The sequence below is a fragment of the Canis lupus genome, chromosome 3 (genome assembly GCF_003254725.2).
Source record: "Canis lupus dingo isolate Sandy chromosome 3, ASM325472v2, whole genome shotgun sequence".
Classification (NCBI taxonomy): domain Eukaryota; kingdom Metazoa; phylum Chordata; class Mammalia; order Carnivora; family Canidae; genus Canis; species Canis lupus.
The window spans coordinates 84953618-84968506 of NC_064245.1; the positions used below are offsets into that span (position 1 = coordinate 84953618).

The 14889-nt window shown below is 54.2% G+C and overlaps 1 long non-coding RNA gene across 1 annotated transcript; it reads right to left on the reverse strand.

Annotated features, from left to right (window-relative positions):
* Positions 1-5697: 5697 nt before the first annotated feature.
* LOC112653633 (uncharacterized) lies at positions 5698-9561 on the reverse strand. The gene is made up of 2 exons (XR_004814564.2): positions 9432-9561; positions 5698-6384 (listed from the first exon to the last, which is right to left on the reverse strand). It is a non-coding gene; the product is annotated as an uncharacterized LOC112653633 (long non-coding RNA).
* Between the last annotated feature and the right edge of the window lie 5328 nt (positions 9562-14889).

Genomic DNA, 14889 nt, shown 5'->3' on the forward strand with positions numbered 1-14889 from the left:
TGTGTGTTTGCGTGTAGGTGTAGTGATTGTCGGGCTGGGTAGATAAGGTCCCCGCCTTGAGGTCAGGAACAAATCACGTGTTTCTATCCCAAATTCCAAGAGCGCTTTAAGCTCCAATTAGTTATCACTCGGTGATGTTGCTATTCTAGTTTTCAACCGCCCTGTGGGGCTCCTCTGGGAAGTGGGGGAGGGGGCTAGGCTGTGGCCCACAGCACCCCCTTTCCACCCAAGTTGCTCCATGGGTATCTATTTTTGTGAGGCATTTCCTTACAAGGTGTCATTTGGAGCGAAGGGTCGGTGGCTCACAAATGCTTCAAAAACAGTTGAGAGGCAGGGGGAGAACGTGACTGAAGAGGCCTCTCCCCAGTGGCACAACAGCATACCAACCATTAAGCAACACCAACTGTAGGGACAGATGGCCTGGGTCCAAGCTGTGGGATCTTGGGCAAGTTGTTTCACGTCTCTGTGCTCTTTCCTGGGGAGTGAACGAGGATAACAGTAGCCGCCTCGTCGGGCTGCTGCGAGGGTTACACGAGTTTGCACTTGTGCAGCGCCAGGGGCTGTGCCTGGCACTGGGTGAGGGATCTGAAATGTCTGTGGTCCCTGGGAGCCGTGATGGCCGCTTCCCGGCCTTGCCACGTGCCGTGCTGGACACCTCCACATACATGTCTTCAGAGCATCTGCTCAGTGACCCTCAGAACTAAAAATGCACGTTGGCCCATTTTACAGATAAGGGCACTAAGGCTTGGGGAGGTCAGTGGAAGACTCAGCTAGAGCCCCCATCTTGAACCCCCCAAGTCCAGGGTTCCTGCGGCAGTACCCAGGCCTAGAAATGGGGGGCGGCCCCTTTCCGACACTCTGGCATCCTCTACCTGGCTCTGTGCATCCAGGTGAGTGGCCAGCTCCAGGGGTGAACTTGTCTGTCCCCCCGCAAACAGTAGGTGCAAGAGGCCCCAATCACAGCCAGCGGTGGGGCTGATGGCCGGCAGGCTCTCGGGGGCCCTTGTAGCCAGGAGCAGGTCTGAGGTTTTCCTGAGCTCTCTGTCCATCCATCCAAGTCAGTGGATGGACTACGGATCTCCGCTTCAGAGCCTTGGGGGGCTTTCATTAAAACGCGGGTATCAGGGCACCCGGGTGGCTCAGCCGGCTGGGCATCTGCCTTCAGCTCAGGTCATGATCCCCGGGGTCCTGGGACCGAGCCCCGTGTCTGGCTGTCCACTCAGCAGGGAGTCTGCTTCTCCCTCTCCCTCTCTCTCAACTAAAAAATAAATAAATCTTAAAAAAAAAATTTTTTTTTCATGGGAATGTCTTGGTCCCCAGAATATTAAATCTCAACCTCAAGAGAAGAGGCCCAGGAATCTGAATTTAACACACAGCCCAGTGGATTCCAAGATAGAGCCCTTATGTTCGAGCCCTGTGCGGGGTGGGGACAGGACGGGTTAGTTCATCTGAATTTCTCCCTGTACCTCTTGCCCCAGGCCCGGGGCTGAGCACCCCCTCCTAGAACCCTGGCCCCAGAGCAGTGAGCTTTCCCAGGCAGGGCTCAAGCCCACCTCACTTTGCAAAACTCGGCCTGCTGTGGACGGGCACTCAGACCCCGTGAGGCTCCCGAGACCTGGGCTATTCGGCTGCATCGGCCTGTCCTGGGTTTGGGTCCTGCCTCCACATCTTCTTCTCCTGCAGGTGATCCTTCCTCTCTTCTCCCTCTTGTCGGGTGCAAGGCCTTCTTCCCCATCCAACCATGACTACCCTTTTACCTTCTGTAGAACATAGGCATCGATTTTACATTATTCTGAGATCCCCTCCTAGAAATATTGAAGCAGCTGGGTCGCCAACACCTGCTGGCCCCTCTTCTACACGTGGCACCCCTACCTCACGCCGCACACATATATTTTCATGAAGTGATTCTGGTTGGGACCCCTAGGTGAGTGCTGGGGACAGACATGCACCCAAAGGGGGGGTTTGGGGCAACCACATCGTGGTTCTCTTCCTCACCAGGGGGGTATCGTGACCCTGACAGAACAAGGAATGTGAAGTGAGTCTGGTGAAAAGGTAACTTCACAGACAGTGTAGAGAATGTCAGTTAGGAGGGGCTCTGTTGGGAGGTGTGTTGTAAAAGGTGAAAATGCAAGGGGGGTCTTCATTCAGCAACCTGTCGTGGATATAAGAGGAAAGCAGGATGTGCTTTCATCCAACACGATACAGGTGAGCCGGGGGCGTCCTGAGGAAGGAGTAGGTGTAGTGGGACGGCAGGAGCAAGGGCCCGCTTTGCTGTTGGATCCGTCTGGGGCTTGATGCAGGCCCGTGGCAAGCTGTGTGGCCTCAGGCAAATTCCTGAGCCTCGCACCCCCATTTATACACTGTGACAGTCACAGAAACACCTCCCGGGCTTGTGGAGAAGACCACACATCAGGGGGGTGGTAGCACGCTCAGCCCAGGTGAGTGGCCCGTCCCACGTGTCCCGTGATACAGCCCGGAGACCGGGATTCCCAGGCTCCCTGGACGCTCCAAACCGACAGCTCGGGAAGGGACAGGATGTCTCCACTGAGTCATTGACCAAAAGACAATTGCAGGTTCTGGTCTCCGGGCAGCGAAGGAAAGGAAGCCATGTGACCACGAACGACAGTCATGTGATGCATGAAGCGCCTTGTCATAATAATACGGAGTCAATAAACGCCCCCACCCCGGGCCCTGCCACCGCCCGACCCGCAGGCACCGGCTTTGGTTCTGCTCGAGCTTCCAGCCTGTTCTCCCGGAGGCCGCTCAGGCTTCCAGGCTTTCTCTCTACCCGCTAATCTTCTGGAGGAAAGTTCAATTGTTTCACAAACAAGAGAATCAACCACACCAGCAGCAGCGACAGTGCCCGGGGCCTCGGGACGGTGCGCAGCCCTGTTCGGTCCCCGCGGCCCTGGGGGGGTGGGGGGGGCTGTGGCTGCTCGGCTCCATCTGCCCCCACAGGTGTCGGAGGGTGGCTTGCCCGGGGCCACGGCAGGTGCGGGCGGCCGGGACTCCTGCTGGGGCCTCTGCGGGCCGCTGAGCCGCCGGCCAAATGGTCAAAGGGAGAAAGTTGCCAGGGCAGGGGAGAAGGAGAAAAGAGAGTCTAGAAAACTCCAAGGGCGGGATGACAAACGACTACCCCCTGGATCATCCCTGGCGTGGCTGAAATGAAGAGGAGCCATGAGGAGGAGGGACGGAGACGGGCAGCTGGGCAGCGGGGTCGGGTGGGGGTGGGACCTCTGGCGGGCAGCCTCCTTTCTCACATGACCCCTGTGATCTCCAAATCTCTCAAGAGGTCAAACACTTTGCAATCAGATTAAAAATCAAACCAAACCTTGCCGAGGCCGGGAGAAGGTGGAGGTGGCAAGGCCGGCGGGGATTAAAGGGAAACTCCCAGAGCAAAGTTTGACAATGACGGCCTGTTTGTTCAAGGGCCACCAGGTCCGCGTGTGGCCAGCGGAGTGTGTGCGTGTGTGTGTGTGTGTGTGTGTGTGCAAGTGCACAAGGGCAGGGATGTGATAAACCTTCCCAGGCCGCTGCCCCCGGGGTTCCACATGCTGCCTCCCGAGTGGGGCAGGTGTAAGGGACAGAAGATGCTGGCAATGCACCAGAACCACAAGGGGGGACAGATGACTCGAGTGACGGGAAAGGAAGGACTTGACAGTGGCGAGGACTGAAAGAAGCGGGGCCGAACTTTCTGCAGGGGATGCGACAGTCAGCCACGGGACGGGACCCAAGGCTCTCCTTATGGCCTGCAGCCCGCAGCCCCCCGCCTCTCACGGCGCAGGAGCCCGGACACCTCTGCTCAGGCCACGTTGAAGGAGACCGTCACAGGATCACGCAGGAAGGGGGAGAAAGCACTGCATGGTGAGGTCTGGAAACCAGAGTTTAGAAGCTGGGGAGGGGGAAAGGGAGGGAGGAAGGAAGGAAGATGGAAGGCAGGCAGACCCAAAACAAAACAAAACAAACAAACAAACAAAAAACAACAACAAAGAAACCAACAACTACCTTAAAATTCCAGGCATTTGGTCATCCACAAAAGACTGCTAAAGCCCAACCCAACATACCGATGGTGTCGGTTCATAAGGAGAGGGAACGTCTCCTGATGGTGCAAACCAATGGGAATCCTACGTTGGGGTCAACTTAGGGGACTCACACATCCACACCCCAAGCCCTGGGTGATCAGAACCCCCAACAGAAATACGATAAGGAAGACAAAAGCTCACAGGAGTTATCAATGGGCCCCGGAGTCCTTTAGGCCCCGGCACAGCTCTCTTTCCACAAAACAAGCCCCAGAGCCACTTCATAGGCCAGCGCGTCCTTGCCCAGCGAGTGCTGATGCTGCCGTCAGGCGGCTCCGGGTACCAGCTCCAGCGCTGCCCTACCGCCACCCTCCTTGGCCTTGTGCAGGGACCTTAATCTCCTGGAGGCCCATCACTCTGGGCTCTAAAATAGGGTCCCCAGACCTGTAAGACATAACAGACGTTTTAATCATCGAGTGCCTATCACACGCCAAGCCCTACTCCAGGCAATAGGACTGCAAACAGGACAACGGTCTGCCTTTGTAGGGCTTACAGCCGCGAGGGGCCACGCGACAAACACGTAAACACGGGGTACACCTGGGTGGGAGCAGGAAGCAGGCGGGGCACGACGGCTCTTTGATTTAAGGGGCATCAGGAGAGGTTCGTGATGAGGAGACACGAGGCAGGGAGTCATGCACAGATCTGGGGGAGGAGGGTGCCGACGAAGGAACAGCCGGACAGAGATCCTGGGGCAGGAGCCTGCTCGTCGCCGTCCCGCAGCAAGGAGAGCACCGCAGCTGGAGCACGGTGAGTCAGGCGGGTGAGCCTGACGAAGGAGATAAAGTCAGACCGGGGCTCGAGCAGGAGGAGGCAGGAGAGAAGAGCTAAATGTTACCCCGGGGGGGCTAGGAACGCAGCCAAAGGGTACGTTTGGCTTCGGTGAAGAAAGGATCCCCTTGCCCAGTGCAAGGAAAAGAAGCTGGAAGGGACAAGAGCCGAGAGAGATGCCAGTCGGAGGCCACGGAGATACTGCTGGGAAGAGGCGATGGGTGTTTCAGGTACTTGGGCTGCGCGCGGGGCCGGAGACCCCGGGTTGCCACTGACTGAAAGGAGGGAAACTGCCCCAGGGGCAGGTCTGCAGAGAAGCAGGCAGCTTAGGGCACACTGAAGTTTGAGAAGGCCATCGGGCAAGCAAGTGGAGGCGCGGAGTCGACGGCTGGGTATACCTGCCGGTGGGTTGGGTGATGCTCAGCCAGGGTCTAAGTGCAGACAGAGAAGAGTTCAAGGACCCCAGAGAAGGCAAAGAAGACTAGGGGTGGTGGGGGAGGCATAGGAAAGCCAGGGTCCCCACGGAGTCTATGCCAGGGCTTGGCGAGCTTTTTCCATAAAGGACCACGTAAGAAGTATTTTCAGCTTTATCTGGTCTCTGTTGCTACCACTCGACTCTGCCACCGTGGTGGCCAGAGGTGATACGGAAACGAATGGCCATGGTTGAGCTCCAATAAATCTTTATTTACAAAAATAGGTGGCAAGGGGGCACCTGGGTGGCTCGGTCGGTTGATCGTCTGACTGTTCAGTTCAGTTCAGGTCGTGGTCTCGGGGTCTGGGCCTACCCTGGAGCCTTCCTGGCCCTCTCCCTCTGCTCCTCCCCTTCATCCCTAAAATAAATAATAAAATCTCTTTTAAAAATGTTTTATTTATTTGAAAGAGAGAGAAGAATGGGCAAGCTGGATCTGGTTTGCGGGTTCTGGTTTGCCAAACTCCGGTCAAGCCAGAAGGTGCCGTAAGGAGTCCTGCAGCGTGGAGACAGAGCTGAAGACACGGCGTTCTGGAAGCCAAGCCGTCCCTCCTGTTGCAAGAAAGAGCGACCTGATGGTATCAAATGCTGCTGACAAGGGGACTCCCACGAAGGAAGAGAATCAGCCCCTGGCTGTGAGGATGGCCGGGGTCACGGCGGCCTCAGCCAGAGCAGTTCTCCTGGGGCCGTGGGGGCAAAAGCCTGAGTGACACGGGCTCAAAAGAGGAGGGTAGGAGGGCCCGGGCCCAAGCAACTCTTTTGGAAAGGTCTAGCTCCCTGCAGAAAGGGGGTGCTCAATAAAGGGTCATCCCTTTTCCAAAGATGGACCCGTGATAGAGCACGGGTCTCAAGGCCCGTGTCGCGGCCTTGCAGTGATGGCACCAGGGTGCTTTCACGCTGCTTCAAGAAACTTGGTTGTTTGGATTCACAAGAAACACCGGGCTTTGGCGTCCAAAGTTGAGTTTGCAGCCACTAGGAGTTTGATGGTGTGATCCGCAGGCATCATTCAGACGAGCCGTCGTGTCCCAGATCCCGAGCACAGCGCCTATCATTTATGTCCGTCCTGCCCTGTGAGGAAAAATATTTGAGACAGGTGTCTGCACGGCGGTTAGAGCAAGTCCGCACCAGGCCAGAATATTCCATTCTGGACTCAGAGAGCAGCCTGCACAGACTGTATGGCCAAGTGAGTTTTGCATGCACTGGGGTGAGTTATTGGCATGGGGGGGTGGTGGCGGGGGAGGCATGCAGTGAAAAAGTCTAAATTTATGCCACACCTTGTTTCCCTGGGAGCCCAAACTATTTCATATAAATTACCTCATTGATCTCCGAAGCCCTTGTGTGAGATTTAGAATTATTATTTCTTTTTTGTCTTGACACCCGGTCTGTAGGAAGGCAATAAATACTACATTCTGATATTTATGATGTAGGATTGAGGACTAGGTGTGGAAAATTTGTATTGTAGCGGCCTCAGAGAGGAGCTCTGGGTGGGGAGAAGGGTCATAGTTGGGTGTAACGGATCATACGGGGTATGTTCCCTGGGCCCATCCACCTCCAGCTCTGCCTGGCATGGGGACCACATTTTGTATCTTATGGTCCCGCTTCCTTCCGCGTTCCCCCTCAACAAACTACAACTCACTGGGCCGGGAATGGATCCTAACCCCGGGGACAGTCAGTCTTCCGGCCGACCCGAAGCCCACGTCTATGCCTGGCATGACATGATGCCCGCCCCTCCTGGGAGAGCATAGCCCCGGTCAGACGCAAGGAGACGGAGGGGACGGGCCCCATCGCATCGACAGCGCAGCTCTAAAGCGAGATCCACGGATCTCTGGATGTAAGAGGTCCCTGGCACCGTCTTGGATACAGACGCCTGATGCATCTATTCTTACGGAGCCTGGGCCCCACTGCAGCCCCAGGTCCCAACTTTCCAGGAAATTCTGTCTCCATCATGACTGCACGTGTAGACCTGAGACCAGTCCCTGCTTTGTTTGGGGTTTTTTGGGGGGTGGTGGTTGGGGGCGGGGGGAGGAGTAGGAGGTCTCTGCAACCAAATGTGCTCAACTCAACCCCTGATAAGGCTGATCCACAATGACCAAGGCGTGGGAACCCCAAATATGAGACTATTTAAATGGCCTATTGCTCTCGAACTTCTGTCTGTTTAAAAAACAAACATCAAAAAAAAAAAAATCAAGTAAAGGGGGTGGAAGCAGGGTACCCAGGGGGGCCTCTCCTTTTGTCTGTCTCCCCCCGCCCCCCGTAAAGTTCTACATGATTCTAGGTCACCTCTGTCGCTTCTAGCCCAGAGAATCCACCTGCCCCAGCTTCTCATTTGGGTCAACAAACATTCACTGAGCAAGCACCTGCTGCGAGCCCACCACTCCAGGCCCTAGGGCTATGGACTGAATACGACAGACTCAGCCTCTGTCCTCCAGGGCTACCACCCAGATGGAGAAACAGACAATGGAATAAACCAAAGCACGCTCTGGGGTTGTGTGGCGTAACAGAGGATGATTGCAGGTAGAGGGAACCACAGAGCAGGGGAAGCAACATCCCTTCTGGAGGAAATCACGGAGGGCTTCCTGGAGAAAGTGGCGACTAAGCCAAGGCTTGACGGAAGGGTTGAGGTCACCCAAGCCAGAGGCAGAAGGGTGTTCAAGGCAGAGGAAGCCACACTCGCAAAGGCCAGGCCAAACCCCAGTCCCCGGAGCAAGCAGATTAAGGTAAAACATAATCGAGGGTCGCCCCCAGGGATGCCCCGTGGGAGACTGGACCAGACACACCCTTCTCACCCATAGAGTCCTGGTTCTCGCGGAAGCCTGGGGTTCAGTCTGGGTCCACCTCAGAGCTGCCTTAATTTCCTTCCTGGGCCCGGAGAATCTTTCGGCCAGAAAAGCAGAGCGAACATCGACGCGCCCCACTTGCAGGGTCCCCGTCCACCAGCCCCACGGCAGAGAACAGGGGCTGTGGCCACGTATCTGCTACCGGCGCAGGAGAGAACACACCGGGGCCTGGCTCCCTCGAGGGGCCGGGGACACGGAGAGTCACCCAGAAGAGGGTAATGGCACATTTCCCTAAGGGTCTCCCTCCCACCACCACCCTGAGCTGTGTCTGGGGACTGATTCCAACATCTCACCAGCCCAGGATGGGGAGACACAAGACCTGGATCTGGGGGGTGCAGGCACATCGTGGGGAAGAGGCTGCAGCTTCCTACTCTGCTCTGCTGTAGAGACAGCCGGCACCATGCACTCGTGTCTACATGCACGCGCGCACACACACACACACACGTGCACGCATGCATCCCCTTCTTTCCGGTGAGGTACTAGGGCTGAAGGGGGCCTTATCTGTATTGTAAGAGTCTGGAGTTCCTACCGTAGGTTCGCGCGGGGAAAACAGCCCAGGAGCCACCCTCGGCTCTAAGCTGCAGCATTCAGCTCCTGGCCCCCAAAGGAACGTTCCCATGTGCCAGGTGGGTGCTATTTTTATGATCCCCTTATACAGGTGAGGAAACTGAGGCCCAGAGAGGTAAAGTAACCGGCCCTCCATCACCCAGCTAGGAATGATGCTGGTAATCTGCTACTAGGGGGCAAGGGTCAGAGGTCGGGAACTACAACTATTTCATTTCCTCTGCGCAGCCCTCGGGGCAGCACCGCCAGGGGCCCGTGAGCACCCCTTGCGCGTGGGTTTGATGCTCACCCACGTGTTAGCGCCTCACTCCCGCTGCCCCATCCCCCCTCACCCCCCCACCCCTCCACCCCCGACCCTCCGCCTTGTGCAGCGGAGGTTCTGGACAGGTGGAGCAGCTGAGATTGCAGACACTCGTTGAACGAGATCATGCGGGAAGGAGGCCTCGCTTTGCCTTCACTGCCCTTCGTTCTCCACCCCTTCCGTTGGTTCCTCTCTCAAGCATCCTGTCCCCCAAGACACGCTTACCTCCCCGCAAGCTCCCCCTCTGCTTTCTGCCCAGCTCCACCACCTACGGGTCCCCTCTCCCCCCTCTCCGCGCTTCCCAGGCTCAGCTGGACTGTGGGGTGAAACCCCGGCTCTGCCTCTCACTAGTTCTGTGACTTTGTGCAACACCTATTAACCTCTCCGAGTCTCCGCCGAGCTAATAGCCCTACCTTCTAGCAGCGGTGGATCAAAAAGAACGAGGTAGAAAGTCACTCGCCAGTGCCCAGCCCATAGTAGGTGCTCAAAGGGTATTTATTCTCTTCCTCTTTCCCCTCCAAGCATAAACCTTTGGACTTTCCCCCTCTCACTCCCTTTATTCAAACATCATTCCTTTTCTCAAAATACCTGGAAGGCACATGATTTTTTGAATCTGGCTTCGAACCAATTCTAAGGCACCACACATTGTTGCGAAACCATAAAACAATTAGCAATACTCTGCTATCAAATAATTAATTATCAGGGAGTATAAATGTGTGCCCGAGGCTCCAATTTACGGACTAATAGGAGGGTTGAGCAGCTTGCAGTTCTCTGAACACTTGAACCCAATGGTTTCCTGGAAACTTGAGTGGCAGGGACACACAGCCGGAGGCCACGTCTACCTGGAGGCCGTGCCACCGGGAAGTGGCCGGAGGGACTTGGACCCGAACAGGCTGCCACCGAAGTCTAGTGATTGACATCTGGGGCCACCAGGTTCTCACCAGCGGTAGGAGCTGTGGGGCAAGGACGGTAAAGGGGCGAGTGGAACTCTGGAGGGAGGAGGAGCCCAGCACAAATTTGGGGGGGATATGGGGTTCTTGAGGAAGGAAACTCATGAGTTCTGTTTTTCCACCGTGGGCCCACGCTGCGTGACCACACTCGAAGTCGGTGAGTCTGAGTTCTCGGAACTGCCTTACCCGTTAAAGGTAGGCAGGCTCTCCAGTTCTTCCTTCCCCCCTCTGCCAGCCCAGATTTTTGAGATCAGCAGTAGAACTATCCCAAGGGCCCTCTCCCCTCCGTCTCTAACCCCTCCAGAGTACTTCAGCGAATGCCTGGCCTCAGATGACCCGCCGGGAACGACTCTTCACCTCGGATTTCCAGAACACTAAACGTTGTATCAGACCTAGAGAGAAATTGACATGTTCCGGAAGTTAAAAATTGAGGTGTTTCAGTTCCGTTCAACTTTTCTTGAGGGTTACTCCATGAATTTTAAAACAAATACCTACATCTACAGTTTTGTAATATGTCATTCTTATGTAATCTCTCCAGACTTCTGACCTTTAAGGAAAAAAAAGGCCGGAGATAAGTTAAATGGTTTCTGTTTGCTCTAATGAATAACACAAAGTTTGACTCAGTATTGGGGGTGGCTTTCGGGGTAAACACTACAACACTTTCCGAAGAGGATGAGTGTTGGCTTCAGAGTAGTTACCCTCAGAGGCATGTTTCGATACGGAACCGGTTGCAAGAGCTCAATCACCTTCTCCAACCCCTCCGTGAAGACGGCCTTCAACACCAATTTACAAGACTCTCCTAGAAACCTACTTTTGACCCCGACATAGCATCCGGTGACTTGCCTGCTCTGGACTGGTCTCCAGATTCGACCACAGATGATTTGTGTCTATGGCCAAACGTCAAATTCACCTTCAGAAGACTAAGCTTTGCCATCTTCACAGGTGTCCCGGCATCTAAAATGCACTGAAGGCTCTGAAGATGATTCTGGAGGAAGAGTCCCTGCCCGTGAAGAATGGACGCGCTGTTTGAAAAGGAAGCTTTCCCAGCAAGACCACATACCTCATTTTTATGCACCGAACCACAGACTGCCAGACCCAGGAGAGGCGGGATGGCAGGGCTGGGACGAGGGTGACGGGGGATCCCTGAGAACGAGCGCCTCCCTGCTCTGGGTCCATGTGCTTCCCTCTCAACACCCTCGTCCCAGCCCTGCGTCAAGACCTTCTAGCTCAAGTGTAGGCTGCTTGCTGCTGTCCCACAGCTTTGGTAAAAGTATCGATCACATTTTGGATTCCCATCTTATGAATGAGGTTCGAAACAGGGATACTAGCCCCACAAAGAGAAAGCCACCGTGCAGGCCTATGTTGGATTTACCGCCTCCCACAGCCTGGTGGCTGCTCAGTGACGTTGATGGAATGAACTGGTCTCCGGATGCGATCCTAGGAAATCTGTTGTAACTGAGAAATATGCTTTTAACCTGTTATCACGGCCAGGGTTAGTCACTGGTGCCACTGTCCTGCCTCGCAGACCTCACGGAGGATGACCGAGGTGCTGCTATTCAACCACCATGAACGGGCGCTTTGTGAATTTTTTAATTTTTATCTAAACTGTTGCTAGTATTGATTTGTCTTAATCCTGGCCATTTAAAAAACTGTACAGTAATCTGCTCAGCAGATTACCTTTAAGATTCAATCCCTTCCAATCACAGAGGGAAGAAATGAGAAAAATGCTCTCTGCCAGGGACTGGCGGAAGTTGAAAAGGAGGAAGAAAGAGTTTGGAGCAAATTTGAAAGCTGACCTCACCAAAAGTCCAAACCTCCTGTGACAGTGTATGGGCCACCCTGGAAGTCTTCACCTAGAGGTGGGATGACCTTTTTGTGGATGGCTTAGGGGTTTCTCCAATGAGCTGGTCCCTCCCGTGGTGGGGTTTCTAGAATTCTATGACATCGGCTTATTGGATGCAGATCTTCCTAACCCAGAAGTTAACACATTCCCTAAACCAACCATTATCCTCCATCTTTTTGTCTGTTTTGATAGAGCACATTTTTTTTTTATTCTTTTTCTTCTTTTTTTTTTTTTTTTTAAGAATCCTAAACCCTCTTTCTGCATGGAGTCTTCCTGGGTCTCTCAGGGAGGTATACCCAATTCCCACTCAATCAGGACAGGCTTTGCCTTCGCACTGGGATTTCTGAACGGCAGGAGGCACAGATGGGGCAAAAAATGGTCATTTCAGTAAGTCTTCATGAGGAGTCTATTAAGTAAAAGTATGGATCCATGTTTGTTTGTTTTTAAGATTTTATTTATTCCTTGAGAGAGAGAGAGAGCACACAAGGGGTGGGAGTGGGTAGAGAGAGAGAGGGAGGAGAAGACTCCCAGCTGAGCACAGAGCCCCATGCAGGGCTCGATCCCAGGACCCTGAGATCATGACCTCGGCCTCACTGGCTGAGCCACCCAGGGGTCCCCAGATCCATGTTTTATAAAAGAGGAACCTAGAGTTCCAGGACGGCTGGTTGCTTGCTCAGGGCCTCACAGCTTGCTGGTGACAAGCAGGCTTTCCTCCTCAGATCGGATGGCCCCATAGCAGGGTTCTTTCCCTCCTACCCCGGCGTACAGGGCGGACACGCCTTTATAAATACTGCACTGGTTGGTCCTCGGCTGCATCTTGTTACTCCACCTTCCACAGTAGAATCCAACAAAACAGTGAAAGCTAAGGTGAGCCACGTGCCAACCTCACCCTTCATGAGCTCATGTTACCCTAAGAAAAGACAGACTGTTATTACTCCCGCTTTTCAGGTGAAGAACCTGAGGTACAGGGAGTTTAAGTGACTTGTACAAGTCCCGCAGCTGGTAAGTAGTAAACCAGGGTTTAAGCCCAGACTTTCTATCATCAGGAGACAGTCTCTTGGCCTTAACCACTCAGCCGTTCTGCCTCCAGCACTTCAGGGGGAAGAGTCACGTTATATTTCTCTAAATCACCCATAGCGGTTAGCACCCTTCGAGGCCCCTAGTAGGGAATTGATAAATGTCACAATCATTGGGAAACGTGGGAAGGGTCAAGGGGGGACGAAGTGACTGATGACCGAGTAGGACGTGAACTGCAACAGCCTGCTGCACGCTCAGAGATCAGAGATGTCTGAGGGCCATTGGGAACGGAGGCCGAGCCAACGCCCTTCGAGAAGCAGCCGCGGTGGTCCAGAGGCAGTGCTGCTCCTCACCCCGGAAACCTAGACGCAGGGGCCCGAGGAGGAAAGAGCTTCTAGATCTGGAGATCTGGCCCTGCCTGTCTGCTCTGATGCCTCTGAGGGATTCAATCGTCTTCTTTGGCTTTTTGATTCAATCAATAAGTATTTCCTGGGAAAGAACTGCATGTCAGGCATGGGGGACAAGCGCAGGCCCTCATGGAGCTTGCAGCCTGGCAGGAGGATCAGAGCAATGAGTAATATATAATGAGCTACATGCTCTGAAGGGAAATAAATGCAAAGTGAAAGTGATGGGTGGGCATGGGGTGGGGGAGAGGGGGGTATATTAAATAAGGGAGTCAGGGAAGATTTCTCTGCTAAGGGAAGCTTTGAGAAGAACCTGAACGAAGTGCAAAGACAAGCAATGCTAATGGGGAGTATTCAGGCAGCCATGCAAAGGCCCTGGGGCTTGTTTAAGTCCAGAGCAAAGAGCCCTGTGAATCTGCAGCATGAGTACAACTTACTCTGTGGAGATCAAGTCAGAGTCAAAAGGGATTTGAAAGTTCCTATATAGCTCTGCAAACTTCGTCAAGGCAGACCTGGTTGAGTTTTTCTGCATTCCACCAAAAGGAGCGTGTCCATGATTGAGAACAGCTTGTATCTCTACCATGTATTCCAGTCTCAAAGTGCTGCTGCGTACACAGGCTCACAGGCCCCCCGGCCTGCGGGGGAGAAGCGCCGTGCTCCTTCCACCAGTTAAAGAAACCAAGGTGAAGACAGGTTACGAGGCGGGCCCAAGGTCACACGGGTTCAGGTCCAGGTCCCCCGCCCATATTAGCCTCTCTTCAAAGCCGGGACTCATCTTCTTTCCTCCCCTGTCACCACCCCCAGCCCAGAGCCTGCCAAGGCCCTCTAGATCCACAATAAATGCCACTTGACACTGTCGCCAAAGACCATCACGAAGGGTGCCAAGGGGGGCTTCCCGGGAGAGATGAGGTGGCCAGGGCGACCAGAATCTGACCCGGGCCAAGCAGGGTGGTGAGAGTATTCTTGGCATCACGCAGATGGAAATCCTGAGACCCAAGGAGGCAAGTGGCCACCCCAAGTTCCCAGAAGGAACAGAGATCTCTAGCTCACGCCCAGTCCCTCTGCACAACTTCCAAGGAAAAGACTGTATGTCTGTGCTTCACTTCCTTGAAAAGGCACGAGGCCTCGCAAGTCGGAATCTGGGAACTTGGCGCCAGAACCAGGCAGCCGGCCCCTGATCCCAAGCTTTCCTACCTTCTCCCCATGCGGCCTAAGTAGAAACACGTTCTTTTAAGGCTCAGGTGGGGTTTTTTTGTTTTTGTTTTCAAGACTTTATTTATTTATTTATTTATTTATTTATTTATTTATTTATTTATGGGAGTGAGTGGAGAGAGAGAGAGAGACCGAGAGCACAAGCAGGGAGAGGGAGAAGCAGGCTCCCCACTGAGCAGGGAATCTGACGCGGGACTCGACCCTGGGACCCCAGGATCATGACCTGAGCCAAAGGCAAAACACCCAACCGACTAAACCACCCAGGTGACCATAAGACTGTTTTTTGTTGTTGTCGCTGTTGTTGTTTCAGAGCAGTTTTAGCTTTACAACAAAACTGAGAGGAAGACACGGAGATTTCCCATTCACTCCCCACCCCGCCCCCGCACACCCCTAACCTCCCCGTTGTCAACATCACCAAGTCCATGGTTTCTACCCTAGGATTCAT